A 9,104-nucleotide genomic window follows, 5' to 3' on the forward strand; every position below is an offset into this window, starting at 1 on the left:
AAATGAATTCTTAATGTTAATAACAATAAACAATAAAAGCTACATTTACTCTGGTAGAATGAGGTGATAGACACAAATCTCTGTCCAGTTGCTGTTCTTAACACATTTTCTACAAAACTGACTTCAGATGACTCAGAAACCACTTGAGTCATCACCAGAAAACCAGCTTATTTTTAAAGCACTGTCTGAAAATGGTGGGATTCAATATGACCTATGATCCCATGCTGTTCAGTAATTTTCTGGTTTTCAACTTCTCATAAGCATCCTAGGAATTCTACTTTGCCAAGGGAAATCCCTCTCACTAGGTGTTACTCCTGAACCATGACTAAATCTCCTCCATTCCTTATAACATTCATGTCCATTTTTATCAGCAATTGTAAGTTTTATTAAGTGCAGTATCACTCATGAGGATCTAAAGTCCACTATGGACTGAAAATTGTAAAATCTAAGATTAAAAAAATAAATTTTGTCTCTTGGAAAATTTGAGATCTGGACAGCCAACACTGGTTAGAAAATGTTATTCTTTTCAAACTCTTAAGGATAAATTTTCTTTAATAATGCTGCTAGGGAAAACATGAAATTGTGAAAATTGCTGTGAAGTTCTGATTAAAAATATGTTATTGAAATGAGGTTAATTTTAAAGACATGTTTGGGGATCTAAGGTTTCTATGATCCCCATTTGTCATAATTTTTGTCATAATTTATTCCCAATACAAAGAAGTTTCTAAATAACTATATTAACACATTTAGTTTATTTATAGAGGCTCAATTCCCAGGTTCTTACCAATCACTCTCTGGTGACAACTCAAAAAGGAATGTGAAATAAATGAGTCCCAATGGTACTTTCTCACTGGAGATGCAATGAAAACTTCTTTCAGCTTTTCCTGGGCTTTCAAATGAAGATCTGCTGCGTGGGGGGTTAGGGAGACTCCCAAACTTTCTTTATACAAGTGAAAAAGACAATGTTGAGGAATGTTTCCCAGGGAAGAATTGAAGAGAACACTATGCACATATACATATCCACATCCATATTCATGTTTATGCATGTGTGTGTGTGTGTGTATATACATGTATATGTGTATATATATGTATATAAGTATATATATTTATACATAAGGATAAATCTGAATTTATTCTGATATCACTCCTACCCTAATCCAGGGCCACAGTATTCACTCTAGCTTCAATTGCATACTTATCTGTAAAGTTCCTCTCCAACAGTGAGAAACCTGGTCCACTTAAAAGATGTTTAATTATTTGTTCAAACTTAACACATATGTACAGTAATTCAAGAATTAACTTGAACTCTCCCACGAAAGAAATTTACAAACTAGAATGTAAAGTTTGTATTCAGTTTCTTTTGCCTATAGTTTTACACTTTCTAATCAAAACACAATTTTCCAAATTATTTAGGTCAGTAAATCCCCCAACTTGAGTGTAGCTATGTCATACATCGATAACAGAATTAAATACATTTGCCATAGTGTGGCCGGCATTCTGCCAGCCACTGGTATTGGCTAACAATCTAGTTAACTTTTTATTAATTTGCATTTTAAATTTGCCCCTGCAGTATTCAGTTCTATGAATTTTATGATAAAAATGCATAGAGTCAGGTAACTTAGGTAACATGCAGAACGGTTACTTCATCTTAAAAACTCCCTGAATATATTTCCCAGTCAAGAACTGTCCCCTCCCCAAAGCTTTGATCAACTGAATTGGACTCTTTCTCCTAAAGTTTAAGAAATGAGAAAATAAAACATTCTCTGGGAAGAGCCTTTGATGATATATAAAAAAACGCATGTTGAAATAACATTATAAAAACACAATCCTAACAATTTGTGGTTAATAACTCCACTATGTTGTCATTCAAATTCAAACTAATTTATTTGTATGCATGACTTTATATAGAAGATTTTTAGTTAATTTTCCAACATCCCTATACCAAATACAAACCATGCCATTTTATAACAAGACATAAACAAAACCAGGGCTTTTTTCCATCTATATTAAGTATGTTTGCCCATTTAAAACAACATTAATTACTGTGTATTCACAGAATAATTACTTATCTTAAGCATATTTCATGCTAGTACACATATCCTGATTTACACTGACAAATTGCTATCATGCCAAGCTGTGCAATGTAAGGATTTGCTGCTTCTTCCTGTTCAGTGAACTGCTTGTGTTAATGCATCATGTACAGTGTCACACACTAACACAACGACCCTCCCACAGCCATTATATTGAAGCCCAGTGCCACATAGAAAACTACACAGTAAATTGTATATTCAAAGTCAGTATATGAAGCAGATAAGTCCCCTGCTGTTTCCTCACAAACCATATTCACTACCGTTTGCTTATCCATCATCAAATCCACAATCCCTAGGGATGCAAACTTCCCCTTGCTTTGGACCCTAGAGTTTGCATCAAATGCCTTACTGATCCTCTCACTTATGTGTTTAATTCACTACATATAAGTTAATTTGTGTTTTTCACCTTCTCTCTATTTGAAATTTCTCAGAGATATATCTGAAGTATCTAGTGTACCTTCAATTAAATGCTGGACCTCCTCAATTACTAAGACAACAGAAAATGTACTATATTGGAAAAAGAAAAATAATTCCATAATTCCTTTCCTCCCCCTCACCCCACCAACCCAATAAAACCCTTTTCAGTACTGAGGATTATTTTATTTCTTTAAAGATGCTGTTTTTGTTAGTTTGAACTGCCATAACAAAATACTATTTTAAAAAACTGGGAGGCTTTTACCAACAGAAATTTATTTTCTCATGGCTCAGGAGGCAGAAAGTCGAAGATCAAAATTCTGGACAATCTGGTTATTTGTAGACGCTCTCTTCCTGGATTGCAGATGGCTGCTACCTGACTGTGTGATCATGTGACCTCTTCTGTGTGAGTGCATGTGGTGGGGGTGGGGGGATAGGAGGGGAGTGTAGAATGAGCGAGAGAGAGAGAGGGAATACTAGTGTTTTTCCTTATAAGGGCACTAATTCCATCATGAGGGTCCCATTCTCATGACCTCATCTAACCCTAACCTCCTCTGGGAGGTACTCAAAGGCCCATCTGCAAACACCATCACAGTGGAGGGGAGGGCTTCAACCTGTGAATTTCAGGAGGATACAGTTGAGTTCATAGCAGATGCATTGTTTCTTAATATGTTTTAAAATAATATTCTTTCTGAACACCCTTGCTATGGACACAGATTGGCTAAGAAATCAATCTGGAAGACTGCTGTTTAGATGGGGTCACCAAGGAAATTAAGGAATAAAGGACAGAGATAACCTGAAAGAGGAAATTAATATTTCATAAGCATTTCAAAGAGTAAGCCAAAGAGGGTCTTGTCTCAACATGTTCAGAAATAGATCCTTGGAAGAGTTAGATATTTAGTTCTTTGAAAGATATGCTGTTGGAAAGATTCTTATCTTTTATAAGGATAGATTTGAATCCTGTTTTTGAGCAAAAACATTATGAACAATTATGACAGCAATCAGTAAATGATAGCAGCTCAAAAATGAGGAGATGCTAGGGCGGTTCCTCAAACAGGAGAGCAATGCTAATTGATCTCCAGCAGGCTGTGGGCTCCCTCTGGGGTGTGGTCTGTAACTTTCCTGATGATCTTACATCAGACCCTCAGTAAGATTCCTTGGGGTAGGTCATTGATAAAACCCTGCAGTTCACTGCTGCACAAACCCACTCGGAGAAGAAATAGGAATACCTTCTACCCAGGTAGTTTTAAAGATTGTTTTTAAAAATTGTGACAAAAATCTGAATTTTTAAAATCAACTAGAATAGAATAGATTTTAAAATAAAACTTTTTGGGTGACATTTTAGAAATGAGGGCAAAGAGTGTTTCTTCTAATTTTATTTCAGCTGTATAAGTAGGTGTTATTATATGATATACATTTTATTAGTTTGGAGTAAAAATTTGAGATCTCTAAAATAGAATCTATTCAATCATTTGGACAAGTCAGGCACTTAATTGATTATATTGTAAACTATGTCTAAACTGTTTTCATTTTTGCAAAAGTTAGTCATTTTACCCAGAATGAGAGGTGAGCACCTTATAATTGTCATCACTACATCCCTTAATATATTTGAAATAACTAAAGAACATTAATTATGAGCAGGAGAAATAAATTGAAATTTTATTACCAAAATTAACCTTTAATTCCCCATTGCCAAGCATCTAGAAGGGGCTACATCAGGAAATGAATCAAAAAGTCATGGTTTCTACCCATGGAGTCTACAGTCTCTCCAAAAAACAAATATGGAATCAGATGGAAACCACAAATGATGTGCAAATAATTTATCCATAAAATGTTTCCAGAATGCAAAAATGAAAACTGATAGGTAACAGAGCATGGGAATTGGAATTTAGGGAGATCTTTACAGGAATGATGGGATTTTGATAGACCTTGAAGGATAAATAGGAGTTTTTCCTCCAACCCTTCATTCTCCACTCACCTGGTAGACATGAGCACAGGAAAAAGAACATATGAAGCAGGGATGCATGTACAGTCTTCTTATTGTAACCGAGGACCACAAAACAATTATTCTAATTAGATCAATGTGTGTTGGCTGTGGCAGAAGAGAAAAGATGTAAATGGAAGTTTAAGACAAAATATCATGGGTTAGATGCTAAAAGATCATATATAATATACTTTCAAATACATTTGCATTCATTTGCATGTGCCACCTTTAAGATAAGATAAAATGGCATATTGAAGTTCTTATAGCTGCTGAACAGGGGAGTCTTAGCTGGTATTATGGGCCTTGTAAGCCAAATTCCTAATCAAACAGTTGCTTGATTATTTCAAAATGGAATTTATATATTGTGGGACCACTAACTAAGCTTTTAAATACTCCCATGACCTACTCATCTCACGTAATGATCAATAGCATCAGAGATTGTCCTCTTCCCATAGAAAGTTGTAGACACTTGCACAAAGACACAGCTAAAAATTATTTTTGATTTTGATGTCCATGCTTTATGAAGAACATCTATCTTCTCCTGATGTATCCTTACATCTGTTTCCTGACATAAGAAAATGTATCAGGTAGGCTATATATTCCTTTGTTAATTTATTCTTTGTTGAGACTATATTTGAAGAGCTAAAAATAAAAATGAGACACTCTTCTATGTCTTTAATTTAACATATATATTGCATATAAATCTTTAAATACAGATGTCTGCATCCAACAGATAAGGACTGTCTGGGTCTTGTTGTGTAATTTTCATGTTCTAGTATCTTACACTGAACAATAAGTACTGCCTACCTCGCTACTAGTGAATTTTAAAAGTGATTACTCTGACTTCACCCTACATCTACATTTTACTAGATCAGGGCAACAATTTTAACATAATATTTTCTATTTTAAAATCTATTCATGTAGGCAATGTGCAGACACATTATTTTATCTTAATGTTTGTATTTTTTAGATATAAAATAGCACCATTTACAGATTGAGAAACTGAGGGACAAAGGAATTTTTGACATGCTAAAATTACTGTGACTAGAGGGTGATGGAGCCATTTAAATATAGGTCTCCCAGTTTTATTCTTGGTTCTTTCCACTGTATCCCACTTGGTACACATATCAATGAAATGATACTTTTCAATAGTTACCTGTCATTTGAAAAGCAAGTGTTCATTACAGAAATTCCATAGTATTTCCTTCTCATAAATACAACAGTATAAGTGAGTTTAAATGGAAATTTTACATTTATTTTCCAAGAAGGAGTGTGCCTCTGTTGTTTCTTTCAGTAAACAAACCAAGAAGCCTGAGTAATTTCACTAAGAAACACACTCACTAGTACATAACATCACAATGATTCAAACTCTAGTCTCATATTTTTTAATGGTATGCCCTTCTGCTGTTTGATATAAAAGATCATTATCAACATGATAAAATAAATGCTTCTAATGTAGCATGAGTAGAAAGAATCAGAATGCATTGGCTGATGATTCTGCAAGTCTAATTTCTAACATGTGCAGAGCAATATATGTTTTCTTAAAACTGTTTTTAAATTTTTTGTGGAGAAAGAGAGATAAATATGATATGAGACATTATGGGATATACTTACAAGAAAATGTATTGCAATAAACAAAACTCATTTATAATTATCTTATTCTGTCTTAAATTGAAGCTTATATTGATTTTTATATTTCAATTATGAACAACAGACAAAAAGGATAGGTAAAATTAATGAAGATAATTCATTTCAAATGTCAACTTAAAAAAGAGAGAGAAACTGAGGTAAGCATAATTCATACAAAATGGGTTGGTTTGGGAATAGTTTGAGCTGTAATTTGGGAAACATAAAACTCTAGCAAGCTACAAACAAATCCATTGAGGGTTTAGGGTAAGCTGTATTTATGGAGTGGGTATAAACAAGGGGGCGTTCAATCAGAGTCAGTTAAAACAAGCATATCTGGGTGCATTCTACAAAATCTTAAATTAAAAAAAAACAAAACAGAGACCATCCTTGATATGTTCATGGAAAACTTCTACCAGTTACTATTCACTCACTTTGCTCTGGCTGTTTCTGAGTTTTTCACAAGTCCAAGCAGCAAGTTTATGGGCTCAAGGATGTGGAGAGATTCTTGGATAAATTTTGGTGTTCGGTACATCAGGCATTTACAAGATATCAGCCTGTCACTCCCCACCAGTCCTTACCTTCTGTTTGCCCTTGGGCATATGTGTGAGATTTTCCACTTTCTATCCTCCAGTTTCATTTTAGATTGAAATTCTTTCACAAAAATAGTACAGTAAAAACATGAAACTTAATATAAAAACAATCCAAATCTGTATGTTTTCAGTTTGGAGCCATGTACATTGATATAATTTTATTAGAAAGTAAATATCACTTTTATTTTAACTAAGCAAAATGTTTTCAAAATTTGAAGGTTTTCATTGAATTTGAATAGTTCAGTTGATGTTTTACATAGAAAGATGTCTGTGAAACATTGTATTAACAAACGCTTGGCGAAATCTAGGCAATGCACCAACAGAATAAATCCAGAGTATTGAGAATTTAATAGTGGGTGGGTTGCTGCTTCAGAAAAATACAAGTTTGAATCCCAGCTGTGCTAGAGACTGGCTGTCTGAGCATACTCCTGGTGCATAATCTTTCAGAGTTCTTTCTCCATCTGTAGAATGGGCATATAAGAAACAAAGTAAATAAACAGCCTGCAAAGCATGCTATAGCATCTTTCATAAAGTTATGTATTTCCAGCATTTGCATTAACACAATTATGAAGAATCTGTAGTAATGTATGGTGACTTCTTTGCAATAAGTAATGGTATACAACAGATGAATATAGCATTGAAGCAATGTTGAGTTTGTATCACACGGGCAAGTCTGTCTGGGTAATATCACTGCAGAAGATTCAATTTCCTTTATGTTCTCAATGTTAGGATTCTTTTTTGAAAAAAACAATAGTTCAAAATTTTGAAAAATTGATGGTAAAATTCAAATAATATAAAGTCAAGAGCTTTGAAAAGAGAGCCAGTGTGGACTGAATCATATCCCACGGCTCTTAACTTTAAATACAATTGACTTTGGGAAAGAAATGTGCCTTTGCTACTAAAGATTTCTTTTTGATCTTTGTCCCACCCCCAGGCTTCAAGGATGCTAATAATTTTAATATTAGCATTTTCCTGCTAACAATTAAATGGCTTTAAAGGGTATTACAATTTAAATTTTATTTGATTAAGCTAGATTTATTTTCTCCTCTCTTCATCCAGACATATTGAAGATGCATGACCCAGATCAACCGCACACAGGTGACAGAGTTCATTCTCGTGTGCCTCACGGATTGTCAGGAGGTGAAGATGCACCTCTTTGTGCTGTTCTTATCCATCTACCTCTTCACAGTAGTAGGCAACCTGGGTCTGATCCTGGTCATTAGAATGGATGCAAGACTCAACACACCAAGGTACTTCTTTCTTAGCAACCTGACTTTTGTTGATTTCTGTTATGCTTCTGTCATCACACCCAAGATGCTTGGGAACTTCTTGTACCAACAGAACATGATCTCCTTCAATGCATGTGCTGCTCAATTAGGCTGTTTCCTGGCTTGCATGACAGCTGAGTGTTTGCTCCTGGCTTCCATGGCCTATGACCTCTACGTGGCCATTTGTAACACTCTCCTCTAAACAGTTGTGATGTCTCCAAGAATCTGCATCCAGCTTGTGGCTGCCCCCTACAGCTACAGCTTCCTGATCACCCTGTTCCATACCATCCTCACCTTTCGCCTCTCCTATTGCCACTCCAACATCCATAACCATTTCTACTGTGATGACATGCCTCTCCTCAGGCTGACGTACTCAGACTCTCACACCAAGCAGCTGTGGATCTTTGTTTGTGCTGGTATCAAGTTCATTTCCTCCCTTCTGGTTGTCTTTGTCTCCTACTTGTACATCATCTCTGCCATCCTGAGGATGTGCTCAGCTGAGGGGAGATGCAAGGCTTTCTCCATGTGTAGCTCCCACATGCTGGCAGTCACCATATTCTACGGGCCTCTCATCTTCATATACTTACAGCCAAGCTCTCACCATTCCCTGGACACAGACAAGATGGCCTCTGTCTTCTACATGGTGATCATTCCCATGCTGAACCCTTTAATCTACAGCCTTAGGAACAAGGAGGTGAAGGATGCCTTGAAAAAAAGTGATCATCGGTAGAAACCAGGCTTTTATGTTCATGAAGTTAAGAAAGTGACTTGAATAAATAAAAAGGGAATTTCCTTCGCTTTTTTCTCTTAAAAAAATTAGAATGCCTCCTCCTAATATGAGATTTCTATGAATCTATTCACTGTACAATAAAATTTTCTATAGATTTTTTACTTAGAATGAGATTTCAGACATAAGAGTAACCATAAGAAGTTATGCCCATTCTCTTACTTTTCAAATGAAAATGCATTTAAAATAATTAATTATCTGGTCTATAGGAATTTATGCCAATTTTCCTGTTTCTCAAATGAAGAATTGCATGAAAAGCTATTATATGTTTATATAACTAGTATAGGACAAAAGTTCAGCCTCTCCACCCGTCCAACATTCCCAGTTCAGAATTCTTCAGCT

The 9,104-nt window shown here is 35.1% G+C and overlaps 1 pseudogene; it reads left to right on the plus strand.

Moving 5' to 3' along the window:
- The first annotated feature begins 7,781 nt into the window (after window positions 1-7,781).
- On the plus strand, window positions 7,782-8,742 carry LOC140694557 (olfactory receptor 8U9-like; annotated as a pseudogene).
- Window positions 8,743-9,104: the final 362 nt, after the last annotated feature.

This window comes from Vicugna pacos, unplaced genomic scaffold, assembly GCF_048564905.1.
Source record: "Vicugna pacos unplaced genomic scaffold, VicPac4 scaffold_21, whole genome shotgun sequence".
NCBI classification, from domain to species: domain Eukaryota; kingdom Metazoa; phylum Chordata; class Mammalia; order Artiodactyla; family Camelidae; genus Vicugna; species Vicugna pacos.